Genomic DNA, 18,676 nt, shown 5'->3' on the forward strand with positions numbered 1-18,676 from the left:
ACACCCATGGGTATTCTATCTTTACCGTACTTTGTAGAGTAAGTGGTTTTTGTTACACTTTTTTTAAATTTTTCTTTTTAACCCACCATAACCTAAATGTATGTCTGCTTTGTAACCACTAGGAAGAGGTGTTTACAACTTTCCTGAGCCATCCATGTACTGTATATATTAAGCAGCACACAAAATATCTCGGTTATTCATATAATAAGGGGTAGAAATCTCTAAAAGGGACATGCCCACTGCAGACTCTGCATATCTCTGTTCAGTATCCTCCCCTGCAGCCTAACCCCTATAATTCATGTGATTACGGGCTGAATGAAGCTTGTTTGGGGAGCTGTAGAAAACATACAAACACACCCATGGGAATTCTATCTTTGCTGTACGGGGGGAGGTTTTCGTACTCCCCATAAACTAGGTGTGTGCCTGCTTTTATACATTGATACTCTGATTGACTCCATAAAGACATGTTTTCTAATGTCATTAAATATGCTCCCTGAAGCAGCAATCGTGCCAACACGTGTTGGGTCTCTTCAACCACCAGCTTTGACTTGTATATGAACTGGGTTTGAATCACGGGAACCTAGTTTGATTCCTGGTGTCCTGGGGACCTTGGGCATGTCACTGTATCTCCTTCAGCCACCAAAAACATAGATTGTAAGCCCATCTGGACAGGGACTGTGTCTGAATAATCCGATATGCTGCGTACCGCGCGCTACACTGAACTGTGAAGCGCTTTGTGTCTCATTGGGAGAGACGCGCTGTATGAAATAAAGTTATTATCTCATCCTACTGTCTCTGTACGTTCTCCCTACCTACCAATTAGATTGTACGCTCCTCGGGGCAGGGACTCCTCTTCCTTAATGTTACTTTTATGTCTGAAGCCCTTATTCCCATGCTCTGTTATTTATATTATCTGTTATTTATTTGATTACCACATGTATTACTACTGTGAAGCGCTATGTACATTAATGGCACTATATAAATAAAGACATACAATACAATACAATCCTCAACAATCATTTCCATATGAGGAGATCCAAGTGAACAGCAACCCCCAACTTCTCGTATCCGTTTTTGTTTTTCTCCGCAGTTATTTGTCCTGATTTTGTTCCCCAGCACTATGTATTGGAAGGCGCCGACTGGTAGGCCCACTAACAATATGTATTCACTTGTAGAAATAAATCCTCCGCTATTTGAAGATTATACATAGGCCACAGGATTTCAAATCATGTGCACACTGGGAAGTGGAAAAATGATGTCTGCGTGTGTTAAATTAAAACAGTTTTCAGCCCTGCACCAGTGCCATGTTCACACCTTCCCGTGTGTGATCTAACTTATTTGCTAAGTAATTCCAGTGAAAGCCCCATCCTGAGAACTCCTCTTTTCAGCTCAAACCTTTAAAGCTGAAACCTCCCTGGGGTGTTTTTTTCTTGTAGTTATAGGCTGTAGGCAACATATTTAATAGTCCTGCACCTTCAATGCCTGTTTTAAGGACTATTGGAAGTACTGTATCTGCAAACGGGCACGTGATAAAGTATTAACTCCTTCGTTTGTTTTATTTCCAAAGATAATGTCCTGGCGGATAAAACAAAAAGTGATATGAGTATAAAAATAATGTACCGTGTGGGTCAAACTCCAATTCCAACGCTACCGAGGGCGTCTTCATTATACTGTGAAGCCACCTTCCCATTCCCCTGGAAACCTTTAGTCCCATTCATAAGGAGCTGAACTCAATAGATAACTGCTAGATATACATAAAGGGAGATATATAGTCAGAGAGCGGCATAGACAGACAGAAATACAGAAGTGTAAATAGACCAATAAATAAACAGGGAAATAGATATACGTGACAAACTAGATCATTAGATAGAAAGACAGATAGTTTGACAGAGTGAGTGAATCAAACCACGGAGTCGCCATACAGTTCACCCATACACCATAGAGTTAGGTGACACACATAATTAGTGACAGTCACAGTGAATGACGATAGGCACAGAGTCTTAGCCATTAGGAACATTTTTTTTATATCCCTTTATTTTATAGCTTTTGCATTTTCCCTTTCATACAGGTATATCAACAAGACAACAGCAATAAAGGATAACACAAAGTCATTACAGACAGGTAACGTGGGAGAAAAGGTTTTGTTGTGTGTGGGTGTAGGGGAAGGCATAATTGGGACCATCAAAACATTTTCCCAGCATGGGTTTATACTCTTCTAAATAATTAACAGCACCCACAGTTAGCAAAATCTGCATGATCTTGTTGTCCCGTAACATTCGTGTACATTTCTATAGTAGATTCTCTGATATTATGAACATTTCAAAGACACAACATAGACAGCAGAAGCTGGACAGACTGACACGTTAAACCCGGGCTCACTGACAGCAGGTTATAGTCATTTGCTTTGGTGGGGTCTTGGGTTGTGCCCATAAGAAACACATAGCGTGAAACAGACTCCGAGGGTCATCATCAGATGATCATTATTAGTTTATTTATTTATTTCTAAAATATTTTACCATGCAGTAATACATTGAGAGTTACCTCTTGTTTTCAAGTATGTCCTGGGCACAGAGTTAAAATGACAAATAGTACATGGTTACAAATACAGTTACATAAGTGAACAGGGTATACATTATATACAAGACATTGCGTGCACAGTTAGAGATACTATATATTATAGACATATATAACAGGTACAGACCAGATTAAAATGTGAGACAGCTTTGGTTTTGAAAGAACTTAGACTGGTGGCGGCTGTGAGAGTCTCTGGTAGGTTGTTCCAGTTTTGGGGTGCACGGTAAGAGAAGGAGGAGCGGCCGGATACTTTGTTGAGCCTTGGGACCATGAACAGTCTTTTGGAGTCAGATCTCAGATGATAAGTGCTGCATGTGGTCAGTGTCATCTTAACGCACGCTGGGCAGTTGCCCGGCGGCCCCACGAGCATAGGGGCCCCACGCTAATCTATGCACAGACCAGAATTTAACACAAATTTTCCGATCACCCGCCTCAACATTCAAATCTCCCGCTAACTCGGTAGAAGGAGAAAATGACGACTTGTAGCGGAGAGTTGGCAGGGCCCAGCGCACTGCTTTGCCCGGGGGCCTATAATGCTGTTAAGACGGCCCTGCATGTGGTAGGGGTGAGGAGCTTGTTCAGGTAGCTGGGTAGCTTGCCCAGAAAGTATTTGAAGGCAAGACAGGAAAGGTGAACTTTGTCCAGCTCTCCACCCCATCGGCGGCCCTGGTCGCAAGTCGGACACCCACACAAGGCTTAGTGGGCGCCATGGCGGGACTGCATTGGTGACCCCAGCCCTAGAGAAAGAGCTAAAGAGGAGAGTAACAAGACTGGGATAGTCGCCCTTCGCTGAACACATTTATTTATTTTGTATCATTTTATTTTTCCATTTCAATGTTATTTTTATTTCTATAATTCTATCTATTTTACTTGGAGTTATTTTCATTTATTTTTCCTTGAATGTTTTTATTTTAACTTATTTTATATTTAACTTGTCATTATTTTGATATACAGTATGCTGACATCACACTGTCACTGTTTGTTTAACCGTGCACGGTTTCCCGGCAGGCGCTGCTCTAAGCGACCTTGTGATTAGAACAAGTAAAAGACGAGAGACAGATTTACGAGGCACATGAATTGGCGCCATTAATTCTCCACACAAAATTACTTTTTACAGGTGTTTACACTTTTAGCTGTTTTTCATCCAGATTTCAGCAGCACCAGCTTTATTTGTTTTAATGTCCGCACATAACTTACTTTGTCTCCTTGACCAAGAGTACAAAAAGGAAAACTAATCTTTTCTAGGTCGTTCCAAACAATTTACAATGGGGTATGTGTGATGTTTTACAGCTGCAGATAAGGCTAGTGCAAGACTGCCCCCTTGTGTTCGTAGGTTATAATTATGCCTTTTTATTACTACACTGCCTCTTCAATTAAAACATGCTCCTCTCCATTCTTGCATATCATACAGTGATTTCATTAAAGATACAAACCCTGGATAATAGGTGTGTTGCCAATCGCTTGTTCTCCACAAACAAATGTGTATTTCCATTGAACATTTTGGCTACAGTGATATATCTTGCTGCTTGTACGGCAAAATACCTACGACAACACATTAACAGATTTTGTAGGAATCCATGAGCTTCAAACTTAATTTGTCCAAGGGAGAGATGGCAACTGAGCCTGCAAGCATCCAGGAGAACAAACACGTTGGAAACAAAATGCAGTGGGGATGTCCTAGTGGTGCGGTCACCTGATTTGGGCGTGTAAAAGGACATCCGATTTCTCTGAGGCGGACACAATATGTGACCATCAAGCCGATAATAATGTGTTATCATGAATATGTGAATAAAACTACTCCAGGAAGCAGAAAAGAAAGGGAAGCAACATGTGATCAGAATGTGTTTAATAGCCCAACATTGAAGAACATGACAAACTATTATTATTATTATTATTATTGGGTTACAGGAATTAGGTTAGTAACGGTACTCAGCTCATCAAGACGGAAGTCTTTGTGAAGCCATCGTCAGAGAGCCAGCTGTAGATATAAACAAGCAGGTGAGTATGTATCTCAATAGAGGAGAAGGTACAGCTCAGAGTGGGGGGTTGGGGGAATGTTTACTTTATCGTCCTGTGTCTGGCTTAGATGATAGCTGAGCGTTCTCCCTGGATAGCTGGTCTGAGTCTGAAGAAATCAGAAAAGTGTATCAATATAAAACCTATAGACTAAAATCCGCTGCATCAAACATGCCTGTAACTGGGGATGGATTGGGGGGGTACGGGGGCGGGGAGGCGACTGCTTTTTGCTGATTATGTATTCTTGTAAACTCTGTTTCTGTTCTACAGGATGCTGGCCACTTAGTACCAGCCGGTGGGAGAGTAGCTTGGTAGTACTCTCAAACTCTGGTTCAGAGGGTCTCCAATAGTGTTTCACAGAAGTGTGGGAAGAAGACCAATGAGTTGCTTACATTATGACTGTGAGGGAAACTCCCCTGGAAGATACTCTAGCGCAGGGGCGGCCAACCTGTGGCCCAAGAGTAGCATGCGGCCCTTCGGGCCTTCATGTACGGCCCCTGAAGGGAAATAAAATAAAAAATGGGGGCTCTGACTGCAGACTATGCCGAGGGACCATAGAGATATGGAAGAGAAGCCATAGTGCGCCCTAGCCAGCTCTTCTCCTGAGCTCATATAGACCAGTAACCCCTGCTGGACTCCGAAGAAGCACAGAGAGTGAGTATACACTCTGCCTGCTGAGAGCTCCATGTGGTGCTGTCTGTGGAGACTGGAGGGCAAGGTAGGGATAATCACCCTACTGCCCCCCCTCCCCCCCAACTGCCCTCATCCCAGCCTTGTACCCCACTGCCTGTTCTCCCCATGTGACCCCTACTTCCCCCTTATCATGTGTCACACCTTCTCCCCGCCCCCTGTAAGGATTCTGCTTGAACCGTGCTGGGTTTCCACTATGGTCCAGTTTTTCTGCCTCTCCTGCCATTTCTGCTCTCTGTGGCCAGCCTGCTTTATAAGGCTGCAGTTACCATAGAGAGTCGCCGAGCAAAGTTCTGTGTGTTTGCAGCTCCTATCGGTCTTTGCAGTTACGCTTTACCCTCCTACCTGTTTTTAATTCCTGTTGCTGACCCCGGACCGTGACCCCGACTTTGCTGCCTTCCGCCTGCCTTGACCTCCGCTTGCCTCCTCGACTTTGCACCTCTGCCGCCAGCCCTGACCCCTGCTTTATGATTTTTAATAGATCCAGAAGGTGTCAAATGGAAAGATACTTATCCAGAGAGACCAGCTTCAAGGAAATGTTATTTACATTCTAGTCAAAGGTGATATATAGGACACAATATCTGTATCATTATAGGGTGATATATGTTTTGCCATACCTGTGGACCCAAGAAATACAGACAGACACCTTAAAAACATAATTTGCCACTGATTATGAATATGCACAAAAGATTTGGGAATTTGTGAGTACACACCCTGTTGGATTTTGACAACCAAGAAAATACACCTTATTCACAGATATATTGCACTATATTTTGTATGTTTTTTCTGATTACAAATACCTGCGCTCCCCAAACATCCAGACTATTGCACATTTGGGATTGAGAAAAACAATCCAGAAACGGTTTGAGCTGCGAATTACGATGATATTATTGACTGCGCGTTACTTGTTTTTAAGTGTATTTAGAGCTAACTGAAGATAAGTCTTTGTTGGCACTTACGAGTTTCCACTTTTACTGCCTGAGAAACCTCTGTAGGACCAACACACTCTTCTAAGGGGTTGTTTGTCTATGGAAACCCCCGTTCACCTCAAAGGAGAATTTCCTAGCTTTGTGTTAGAGATCTGACCTCTTTTGAAAAAGGGGAACAAAGAGCCAAGAGTTGTCAAAATTAGGGACATCTGTAGCTTTTTGAGCTGATAACCCAACTGACATGATCGCTCTGATTCTACTGATATTGGTTATATAATTGAATGTTTGGCCCATTATTGGGGTAGTCACATACCAGTACAGATGAGGTGCCACCCTGGATCAATGCTTATCAATCGATTAAGAGCAGATAATGTATCTTCTCATGCTTGTTTATAACAAGTTTCTTTCCAGGAGGCTTGCAGCCTCCCACCAGCTATTGCTAGGTGGCAAACATTCCATAAAACCCATGCGTATGGTCACTGTTTGTAGTGTGAAGATCACAGTCATTGTAAACCAAACTCAAGGTTTATGGTTAGCAATAATCAAAACCCCTCTAACATACAGAATACAGCAAAGATAAGAGGCTCATGAGCACATGTGTATGTTTACCCCAGGTCCAAAACACCAGTTTCATCCTATTGCAAAGCAATGCAATGCTGGCCCCTCTGTACACAAGGGGTTAGGCTGCAGATATTCCAATTCTGAGTGCGCATATACAAATGAGGCACATTGCAGCTTCAAAATCCTTATTTGACAGGAATTTAACAGAAGACTTCAGTCTACTGCATTAAACATCTTGTGCAGCCAAGTCTGGGCCAAGAATATACAGAGCCAGCTGTTACGTTCTTATGGTCACGTCAACTTGAGTTTGGCTGCTTGCCCTGTATTTTGTGCCTGACGTGGACCTTACCACCAGCTTCATAATGTTGGCCTAGCTGCGCTACTCCCAATATCTCTTCAAATGCTAATATGTAGACCCATGGAAGAGTTCATTACTACTGTGAGCAAGCCCAGCCAACACTAAAATGCCAACTTTTCCTATATTTTAATGGTCTAAAGACTACAATTACTGAACTTTACGATATATTTGTTTTTAAGGAAAACTGGTTCACAGTACACTGATCTGCCTGGTCTTTTTGAGTATCAGTCACCAAGATGTAATTATTTTAAACTGTCACTGCCTTTAGTTCACTTTTGTGCCTCAGTGTGAGGATCGGACCTCGGCCCCACACCCGTGACGCGCCCCGTGATGGGAGGGGTGACGCACCTCACTCTGAGGATCTGCACAGGAGTCGTGCTGTCAGTCGGGGGTGACACCTCACAGATCGGTCTTAGGCCCCGCCCCGTGATGTCGCAGGTGACACTTCTCACGCAAGCGCCACATTCCCACTACCAGGACAGATCTAGGCTCCGCCCCTGCACCGCATCCCGTGACACAGCGGAAGGTGCTCCTGCTCACACTCCACGCTGGCGCTGCATCCCCAGGGACATGCGAGGGGCTAACAACATAAATTATTCTGCACCTGCTCTTCTTCCCGCCCCTGCCTGTCGGTGGAGTGAATACATCTGAGAGGGCGGTTCTCATTCATTACCCTGCAGCCTTGTACTAACCTGCTATTGGCTACCTGCCCTATTTATGCTCACCAAATCCTCCTCCAATTTGGCTGAGCACAAACTTCTGTTTATGCTTCGAAGTGCTTACCCCAAGCACCCTGCTGCCCTGCTGTTGCTCTTCCATTCTGTCTTGATTTATCTAAGTTTGACCTCAGCTTGTACCCGGACCGCTGCCTTCTCTGACCCCTGACCACGGCTTGCATTTGGACTCCCACTTTCTGTACTCCTGGACTCAGGCTGCGCACAACGACAACCCGACTTCTCCAATCCTAGACCACCTCGAGTATCACGACCATCCGACTTCTCCAACCCCAGACCACAGCGAGTATCACGACCATCCGACTTCTCCAATCCTAGACCACAGCGAGTATCACGACCATCCTAACCTCTCCTACCCTGACCCGGCTACACGACTACGACTCTGCAATCCGGACGCGGTTACTCGGTTGTAGGTCGGTGTATTCTGACATCCCCACCTCAGCCTCGCGGTCCCGTCCTGTTTGTGGTGAGCCCCCGTTACACACAGTCAGGTTGAACCTTTAATCATTTGCTGCAACAAATTTACAGCAAAAGTATTCCTGATCTCAGCCGCCTTTTCCTTAATAAGCAAGCTCCGTTGATATAAGTCTCTGCTTTGAAGCTATTCAATTGCAGAACATCTTTCATTTTTTCATTATACACCGTGTCCAGGCAAAAAGTGATGTAAAATATATTGATGTCGCTGTATTATGTCAGCAAACAAGTACCAGATACACTGCGACAGGCTCATGTTCATTAAACGCGAAATAGAAGTTTTTCCTTCGTAGCTCGTGTGTTAAACTGTTGTTAATCCAATCTGAAACATTAGGATTACTATAATGTTTGAGTTCAAAGTGTGTGTTCAAAATGTCCTCCTCCTGCTGACACGCCCGCCCGAAGACAACACCACTGTCTGACTGCAGCTGCTCCCACTCCTGAACGATAACTTGATTTACGAATTCGTTTTTTTAGTCCTCCTAGCGACCGTCCTTCATCAGGAGTCATTTTGTGTCAGCGTTTTGGACCATAACTCTTGCTCTGTCGCCAGCACTTTATAATGTGCTCATCTTCTTCGCTAAACACCATTTTGTAACTATGCCCTTGATGAGGTCATCACGCCATCACTGTTTCCAAAGAACATTTATTAGATTAACAAATACATTTTAAATGTAATAATCTACAGTGATAGGCCTAGAATTGCTCAAATATTCATGATTATTTAGTGCATTTTCTGCAAGATAAAAGGAAAAATAAAAGGTTTTTTTTCTGAACATAGTGTATATGGCATGGGCGCGCAAACTTATTGCGGCGCCCCACCTGCCTTACCTCCTCCCTGGTGCGCCGCGCCCCCCCTCCTTACCTCGTGCGGCGTCAAATGACCCCGCCATGGTAACACGTCACATGACCCGCAACATCATTTGACGTCACGTTACAGTGGCAACCATGACGTCACATGACCCCGCCATGGTAACGCGTGCTGAAGGCGGCAGAATCCCGGTAAGTAAAAGGTGCTTAGGCCGCGCGCGGTCCCCCGGCATTTCATTTAAATGCCTAGGTGAAAAGCACGGGACCACTGCAACCACCCGCGCGCCCCACCCCCCCAAAAAAAATCTTGCGACTCCCAGTTTGCGCACCGCTGCTATATGGTACTGACAGTATGTACAGTACATGCTTTGGAACAGCAGAGGCAGGATTATCTATTGTTCGAGCTATAACTCTTTATTCTGTTAATGGTGTTGCCCAGCCCACCCCAGTGCTATAGTGCAGGGGTACGCAAACTTTTCTCCCTGCGCCCCCTGCCTGCTCTCCGCCCCTGCTCCCCTCTGGCATCAAATGACGCCGTGGGGTCATGTGACAACACGGTGCCATGGCAACGCGACACCCGTGTTCTCATTTGCCAATTACTGCACTGTACCTGTTATCGGGGAGAGGGGTGTATTTATTTCCAAGTTTTTATTTTTTTGTGCACAGGATTGGTACCACAGGCCAGCGGGGACCCCCAGACACCTGTGGGGACCACCCGGGGATCCCTGTGTGGGCCCCGGACACCTGCGGGGACCACCCAAGGGCCCCTACCGGCCTATAGTAACATTCCTATGCGTAAATTTTTTTTTATGTATGTTAGGGGGGTATAGGGCTTGTTGGGGGCACGGGGTGTGTCGCACATATTGCAAGGTTTATTGGGGGCAAATGCCCCCTATAAAGCTGCTATTGGGCCTTAACCCCTTCATTGCCTTAGCGGATAGCCGCTAAAGGTAATGAAGCTGCTTAAATATATATTGTTTTAAATAGTGTGTGGGAGCAGGGGGTCTCCTGAGCTGAACCGCTTTGATTTAGGGCTCAGGGACCCCCTGCTTCCCTAGTTACAGGCCCTGGTATGCCAGTGTTGCCGCCATTTTTAAAGCGTCCATGTCACATGATGTGCGACATTTAAATAATGAAAGAGATACCGGCACCCCATATCTGGGCCAGTAACTCGGGAAGCAGGGGGTCCCGATGCTGAAATCAATGCTGTTCATCTCAGGAGACCCTCTGCTCCCGCACACTATAAATAAAAATTACATTAATGCAGCTTCATTACCATAGCGGATAGCCACTACGGTAATGAATTATTTTTTCTTGTTATGTGTGTTTTAATAATAGTGTACATGTGCAGGGAGTCTCCTGAGCTGAACCGCATTGGTTTCAGCTTCGGGGACCCCCTACTTCCCGAGCTACAGACCCCGTTATGGGGTGCCGGTATCCCCCTGCATGATTTAAATCCCCCGGTCACGTGACGCGGGAGATTTAAAAGCACAGGGGAAACCGGCACCCCATAACGGGGCCTGTATCTCGGGAAGTAGGGGGTCCCTGAGGCTGAAACCAATGCGGTTCAGCTCAGGAGACTCCCTGCACATGTACACTATTATTAAAATGTACATTTATACTGTACGATCGCCTGTAAGAGCCATGCATGGAGACGCAGCTCTTACAGGCTGCTTTATTTTCTATCAGCTATCGTGCAGTAGAATTCACAGCACGATAGCAGGGGGGAAAACAGATCACGCGATAGTGCGGTTTTGTGATTGGACTTAACAAAATGCCCTTCACTTGTTAGTGAGTCCCGTGTTTGGCTTAATTTTTTTTCTAAGTACGATCACAAAATGCATTATCGCGCCCAAAAGCTCACTGCTTAGTGAATCGCCCCCTTAGTGTTATAAGGGTACACTTATACCACTCCGGATTTCCCGAATGGTTCAGCAAACGCGTCCTTAGATGTATTCCCCACTCCAGCAGCCTTGATCATCCGATCCTCGTGGCTTTTGGCTCCGGCACTTCCACGTCTGCACGCGCAGCAGCACGGCGGCCCACTGGAGTCAGATGTCCTTGTTCCTGGCTACGAGGTCCTCGGAGGGTCAGAAAACCCTACGCGTTTTGCCTTTCTCGTGTATCGGCTTCCTGAGGAATTGCATTGGGTCAAAGAACTGGGAGAATGTGAGTGTACTTTTTCTCTCCCAGCTTTGCTTGTATGTAATAAAACTTTATTATGCTATGTCCTCTCTATTATACACTTTTTTTGAGGAGAGGAGACTGCAGAGACCTTCCTCATCAATATCCTATATGAGTGATTCTTTCACTGCAACACTACACTTATTGGGTTTAAATTGGCTTTAATTGTTTTTTTTTTTTTTGTATTCACTCAATTGCGCTTAATTATTTCACATTTACAGCAGGGGTAATGACTCCTGACGAAGCAAAACCCTGCGAAACTAGAAGAGTCATTGCTAGAATCCTGCTGACCCCTCTTGCACCTGATTGCACCCATGATCCTCCTGCATCGTAGGCCGGAAGCGCGCCACGAAACCGGAGAGAGATCTGAGCTGAGCAGGGTGGTGAGAATCGGAGAGCAGAATTGGCTTTCATTACGTGCCCACGATATGTTTTTTATGATGTAAGTGTACATCCATATGCCTTTTTATTAGATACAGCAGATATTATCATTGTGTTGCACTATGCTTGGGCTCTTGTTTTACATCTGTGTACCACTGACCATACACCGACCTGAGGGACACCACACCATTGAGAGAGGACTGAGCCACCGGACGTCACGCACCATTGAGTTTGCCACAGTTTTGGAGATGCATTATATTGTTTGAATGTGAGTCCCGAATTCAAAGAAATCTTCAATACAAAGAAATATCATCACCATTGTTGCACTATATTGTATTTTTATTTTTTCATATACCGCCGATTGATTTGCGCTCCCCTTCTGTCTACAAACGCCTTACCAAGAGGGAACACCACGGACCGTTTCCTAAAGGGGTTTGAGCTGCATTTCTTTATTCACTTTTTGCACTTATTCACAGTCACTTGCATATTTGTATATATTCATTGAAAGTTCACTGCTTTCACTAGTATATCACTTTCACTGGCATTTCTTCCTCTGGGGAGCGCTGTTTAAAGTTTTCCTTTCACGGCAGGGGTAAGTCAGGTGAGTTTTAGCTTTCTCGGGGGGGAGGGGCTGAGAGTTGGATATAATTAGCTGGGGGGGGGGGTTGGGACTGAGAGATGGGCTGGGGGGTGAGAGATGGAGGGAGAATAGGGGTTGAGTGATGGAGGAGGGGGAGAAATGGATGGAGGAGGGGTGGATCGAGAATGGGGGGGGAGAGAAAAGGGTAAAAGAGGGGGAGTATGTGTGTGGGGGAAAGAGGGGATTGTCAGTCTCTCTTCCTTATACTATGCCAACTATGGAAACGCAGGGGAGAGATGGAGCTCACAAGGTGTTGCACATTATTTAGAGGGGGAGCAGTCGCACCTCTGAGCCATTACCGCCAGGACCGGAGCTTGTTCCCTTTGAGGCTGTTCGCCCGGTCGGTAAATCAGTCTCTATTTATGTTTCATATCCATTTTTGACGACAAAGTTTCATACTGAATTTCGGTATCCCCTATTATAAAAACTTAAATGTGGCAACCCCAGGTACGAAGGATTTTTGGGGGTAAACAAAAGGAATAAAGAATGGGGCAGAGACGCAGAATGTCATACATCTCATTATAATCTGTGCACCATATAACTCCTCTCCAACTCCTCCTACTGACTCCCCCCAAGGTGCAAGCTGGAGCCGAGACGCAGACTGTCATACATCTCATTATAATCTGTGCAACATGTAACTCCTCCCCAACTCCTCCTACTGACTCCCCCCAAGGTGCAAGCTGGGGCAGAGACACAGACTGTCATACATCTCATTATAATCTGTGCAACATGTAACTCCTCCCACTGACTCCCCCCAAGGTGCAAGCTGGGACAGACGAGACAACATTGGAGTAAAATGGTTTGATACATACCAGTATGTGCAGGTTGAGAATCAAAGAAATAAAGAAGAAAAGGGGGAGCACAGATGGAGGTATTCTGAATGACAGTCTAACAACTTCTGGGATATAGGTCCCCAAGTCAGTGAATGGGCTAAAGGTAGAGTATAATATCAAACAATACTTACACGGCCTTGTGGCAGGTTGAGAATGCCTTGGTTTTACACCAATATTCGGTAAGTAGAAAAAGTGGGTATGCGCTGGTCTCAGAAAATCCAGATGTATCCAAGAAGGTCAGTCCTGCTGCTCAAATCTTTCTCCCGTGATCAAAAACGGGGCATACTAGACAACATACAAACAAGAAAAGAGAGCGCATAGGAATGACACTATCAATTTAAAATATAATCACTTTATATAAAATATAAATGTAGCACATACCGCCCCCCCCCCCCCCCCGCGGGAGATTTGGTCATGGCTATTTCTAGGTGTAGTGCTGATTACCTGTTTGGTACAGGAGAGCTGAGGTACCCGCGATGGTGTGGGGGGGAGACAGGCAGACTTTTAGAGTTGATAGTGTCTTTGCTTTGCGTTCCCTTTTCTTGTTTGTATGTTTTATTAGGGGCAGAGGGGATGATCCCTAATAATACAAGATTCAGCACAGCGACTTAGATCAGGGTTGTGCAAACTTTTAAGTTCGTGCCCTCCCGTCTCCGCTCCTCCTTGCATACAACCCCCCCCTCCCCCTCCTTACCTGCTCTCGGGCTCCACGCATCATATGACATCACGACATCATGTGGCACGTTGCCATTTGACCCAGTGGCATCATTTGATGCTGCGTTGTCATGGCGATACGTCAGGGAAGTGCCGGCTGAGAGCAGGTAAGTGAAGTTGCAGAGGCCTCGCGCCTCCCCTGGCATGTTATTTACATACCTAAGGGAAAAGCGCGGGGGCTATGCAACTGCGTGTCCCCCTTAGAAAATCCAGCGCCCCCCAGTTTGCGCACCGCTGAGTTAGATTATCGATTCCCAAACCCTGCTGTTTGTAAATGGTTTTCTGGCAGAGTTGTACAGTTTCACCATGCAGCAGTTTGTAATCTCTCGTCTGAATTAAAATGGTGTTAGCCAACTGAGAATTCCACACAGGGGTATATATTACAGCTCACACCTCTCACACATCCATTAACTCTGTGATGCTCATCTCCAGTCCTCAAGCCCCTTCCCCTCACCTGTGCTGAAGCTGGGATATCCTTAAAACCTGACATGGAGTTGCACACCACAGCTTAAACTAATTTGCTTGCAGAAGGAAGGGCCCCTTTGCCAGTGAAGGTGTTGCTCTTCCAGTGGTGAATGGTCATTCAATGCAATGTCCCTTTTTTGCATGGTAATATTAAAAGTGTTAGAACGTTGTTTGTTGCTCATGTTTTTATATATTTGTAAAAAAAAAATTTTACAAAGTATGTTGGATGTAATTGGAGACCTAAACATGTTCTTACTTTGCTTATTCCTGGCACCGCCACTGAGTGAATGGTATGATATCTCGGCTTTGGAGGCAAGACAGAGGGGTAACTCATAAGCCCACAGAAGGACTTTTTGTTTCCCATTAGATACAAGAACAGCTGCTTTTTCCTTTCCTTCTTCCTTCGCTTCCTGCCCAGAACCATCTACAACCACTGAACCACACACCCTGCCCCCATCTCTGAAAAGGAACTCTTACTGGAATAGCATGAAATGCTTTATACAGAGCCAGACATGCGATCTAATGTTAGATAACAAGTTGATTCAGATGCCTATGAGTCCAGCATAGCATTAGAGTCTAACAGCAAAAATAGTCATATGAATGGTATGTCATTCCAACTGGAAACTGCATAGAGTCACACAATCAGAATCATTTTGGGCTATTATAATGTGAATCTACAGCATAGCTAAGAAAGAGACCACTTCCCCTACTGACAAACAGGAGACTATAGCAAAAATGTATTGGCATCAAAAAGAGACGTACGCTTTTTTTTTTACTGTGCAAATTAACAAATAGTGTTTATTCAAACATTTCATCAGTTCATACATTTCTGAAAAATGTGCAGGCACTTTTGTGTATCGGGTGGGACAGGTTGTGCCTCATTTAATAGCACTAATGAATGATTCTCCACTCGGTCCTCGGAATACCTCAGCCACTCCATATTTTAGAAAAAAACATCCATAATGTTAACTTAAAAGGACTGAAATCAGTGAGAAATGGGGATTTTTTTTACCAAAATATGGCATTTTAATGAAAAAGTAGTTATAGTTACCATTGAGACTCCATTGAAGTCTGAGACCACCGATATTAAAAAAAAAAAAAAAAAAAACTCTGTGATTGCCTTCAATTCAGTTATATTTACAGAAAATCAGTGACTGCTTCCACAATGTCATTCATTTATAAATGTTAGGGTTGCTAAATGTTAGGGTTGCTTTCAGAGGGGGCGAACGGGCCCCCAAGAGCGTGAGCCCCTGGGTTTAGCCCGGGCTAAAGCTATGCCTCTGCCTACAGTAGAAGGTTACTTAAACCCAACAGATGTGATACGGTAACAGAGTGTGTAGAGGTCCCAGGACAGACCCCTGGGGTATACCCACAGAGAGATCGACAAAGGAAAAAAGAGGGAGAGACGCTGAAAATACACTGATGGAAGAGGTAAGAAAAATCCAGAATAGAGCTTTGGTATGGAGAATATAACAATATTTGAAAATATCCATTACCTTACAATTTGCGATATAGTTTTATCAAACATACATAAATTACATAAATAAATATACAAAAAACAAATGGGTCACAGAAACAAAAAATAAATATTATGTTTTGTAATATTTATTTCACAGTAAATGTAACTCTAGTCTTGCACTTAGTATTTAAGATGAACCCTGAGTTAGAATACATATTTCCTTTTTGTAAACATCTCTTCTTTTAAAAATGTTCCGATCTCTCAATCATTGCTCCATATCGTGGCTGCATGAAAAATAAAAAGGAAATACAGAGCTGGGATCAAGTTATAATTATGTTGAAAAATGCTATAACCGTTCATTAAAGATTTAAATGTTCACAAAAATAATCTACTGCCAGACTATTTCGTTTAGCAACGGCATTAGCAGGAGTAGCTGCCCATTCAATTAAAAGGGCCATAAAATGGGCTAAATCTTAGCGCTGTTTAGTTTATCCGGGCCTACATCTCTCTCCTCGTGGTTAAAACTGGGCACTTCCGGGCAGACCTAGGAAGGATTACGGCAAATAAAACACACACGTTTAAAAATATATATTTTGATGAAAGACACTGCAAAGTAAAATATTCATCTCACAGCCTTTCTTCTTCCACGTCTTGCAGAACCAAGCTATGCACAATTAGCAGCAAATAACATGAGTTGCTGTTTGTAAAGCGGAAGACAAGATTTTCTGTCACAAGAATAGAAATATCTCCATGCTACTACATTCCCAAAAGGAAAGGAAGGAATCGCTGTGCAGAGGAGAATCAGGTTTATTCAAATCAGATATCACTGTAACTGTGTTTTCCCAAAGTAGACAGTGCTTGACCCCTGCACTGCCACTGAACTGCTGTACAGTGCATTGCTGGTTCCCCTGGCAGTGAAGGGGTTACAATGGCTACTTTAGAACATCAGTCAGTTGTCTGTAATATACGAGAGGTGCAGAGAGAGTGATCACGTAAATCTCGGGCAGGGGCGGCCAACTGCAGCCTTTAAGGGCCACCAACAGGTAGGGAGGCCAGGTGGCTTCTCCAAATAATACTGGACACAATGGTGAGAGGTGCGACGCGCTTGAGACACCTCTCCGCTCCATGCTGTTTCCTCCTCTCCCTGGTCCCACTCCCAGGTTCCTGACACCTCATCCTGACTGGTTGCATTACCCAGCAGCAGCCAATCAGGATGGAGGAAGCTGCCCAGTCTCCTAGCAACAGCCCAGCTCAGGGAAATCTCGCGCCCCCCAAGCCAGTCAGGTCACTATGTCCAGAGAGGTAATACCGGTTATACATACACACACATGTCCAGTATTACCTCTCACTTTCACAGGACAGTGTCCAAATACAGGACAGTCCAGTTCAATACTGGACACCTGGCAACCCTACCAACAGGTCAGGTTTTCAGGATATCCCAGCCTCAGCACAGATCAGTCGAAGACTGAGCCACTGATTGAGCCATCTGTGCTGAGGCTGGGATATCCTGAAAACCTGACCCGTTGGTAGCCCTTGAGGACTGGAGTTGAGCCCCCCCCCCCCCCCTCCCCTCCCTGTCTTACCGTAGTTGTGATCTGCTTGAAGTTACTCCCCATCCCAAGGCCACCATGATATCCATTATCTGGAATTTCCCATGGCATTTGCCATTACCATGAGGTCTTTATTACCCATAGCTAGCAAGACTAACAGACTCCACATGAGCCCAGCTGTCATTTCCGTGTGTAATAAATTATGAATGCATTTCCATAATACATTAAAAGTCAATTTTCTGAAAACCCATTTCACATAGAGAGAGACACATGGGGGGGGTGAGAAAATCTCTGCTGGAAAGGGCACAGAGGTACCTGTTTCACTCCATTAAACACTGGTCAACATCTTTCACCATTACAATGTATTGGGTGTCGCAGACCTACCTTTCATGAGAAACAGACCTTGTGATGTCAGGTATTATCCTGTAACTGGATTAATCTTAATGCCAGTTTAGAAATGTGCTCTATATTTAGCATGGCAAAGGCTCTACTCTACTGTGCATGTTGTTCAACGTTAAAGACGCCACTCCTTGTGTTCTGCTTTCATACTGTATCAATAGTGAATGTGTGCACCTTGTGATAATTACGTAGGGAAAGAACCACGGCCATTTAGAATAGAGGAAATGCCCGCACAACCACTAACAAAACTCCAGAAGATGAATAGCAACACATCCATCATAATAAGCTTGTCCACGTAATATACAGTTCTCAGCCTTTACAGAGTCGGGGTCAGAAGGCTCTGTACTATGAAGTCCATTTCTCTGCATTACCTCTGCACCTGAAAATGATGGGTTTATCTATTTGTTCCATCTTACACATTAACTTAAAATGTGACTGCATTCATTTAATAATAATGCATTTCAGTACCCTTACTTGGCAGTATGTCATTTTGACTTTATGTAACAATGGTAATAATACTACAGCAGTTCCCATTGGATTCAGGAATAAGCAAATAATTTCCTGTGGGGTTTTTGTGTTTATTCCCATGTTATAGGTGTCATACATTGATATAGAACATAGTCCAAGCAACCTGGACGTTGTTATACAGGTGAAAAACGATTAACAGCTCTTAACTATTTTACACAATGAGCAGATCACTGAGTGCCTGTAGGTTTGTACATCACGGTGTTCCTAATACAGTGTACCATTTTGTGCAGGTGTGTGTTCAATACTCTGTGTGATAACAAATAGATATGTTTCATTTCATTCTATTCAGAAGTGGAGGCAAGCTTGGGAAATACTTTACCGCCATTACACAGACCTGAACTGTTTCATTGCAAAGACATGTATTTAAAAAAATTGTG

This window comes from Ascaphus truei, chromosome 8 (assembly GCF_040206685.1).
Source record: "Ascaphus truei isolate aAscTru1 chromosome 8, aAscTru1.hap1, whole genome shotgun sequence".
Lineage (NCBI taxonomy): Eukaryota > Metazoa > Chordata > Amphibia > Anura > Ascaphidae > Ascaphus > Ascaphus truei.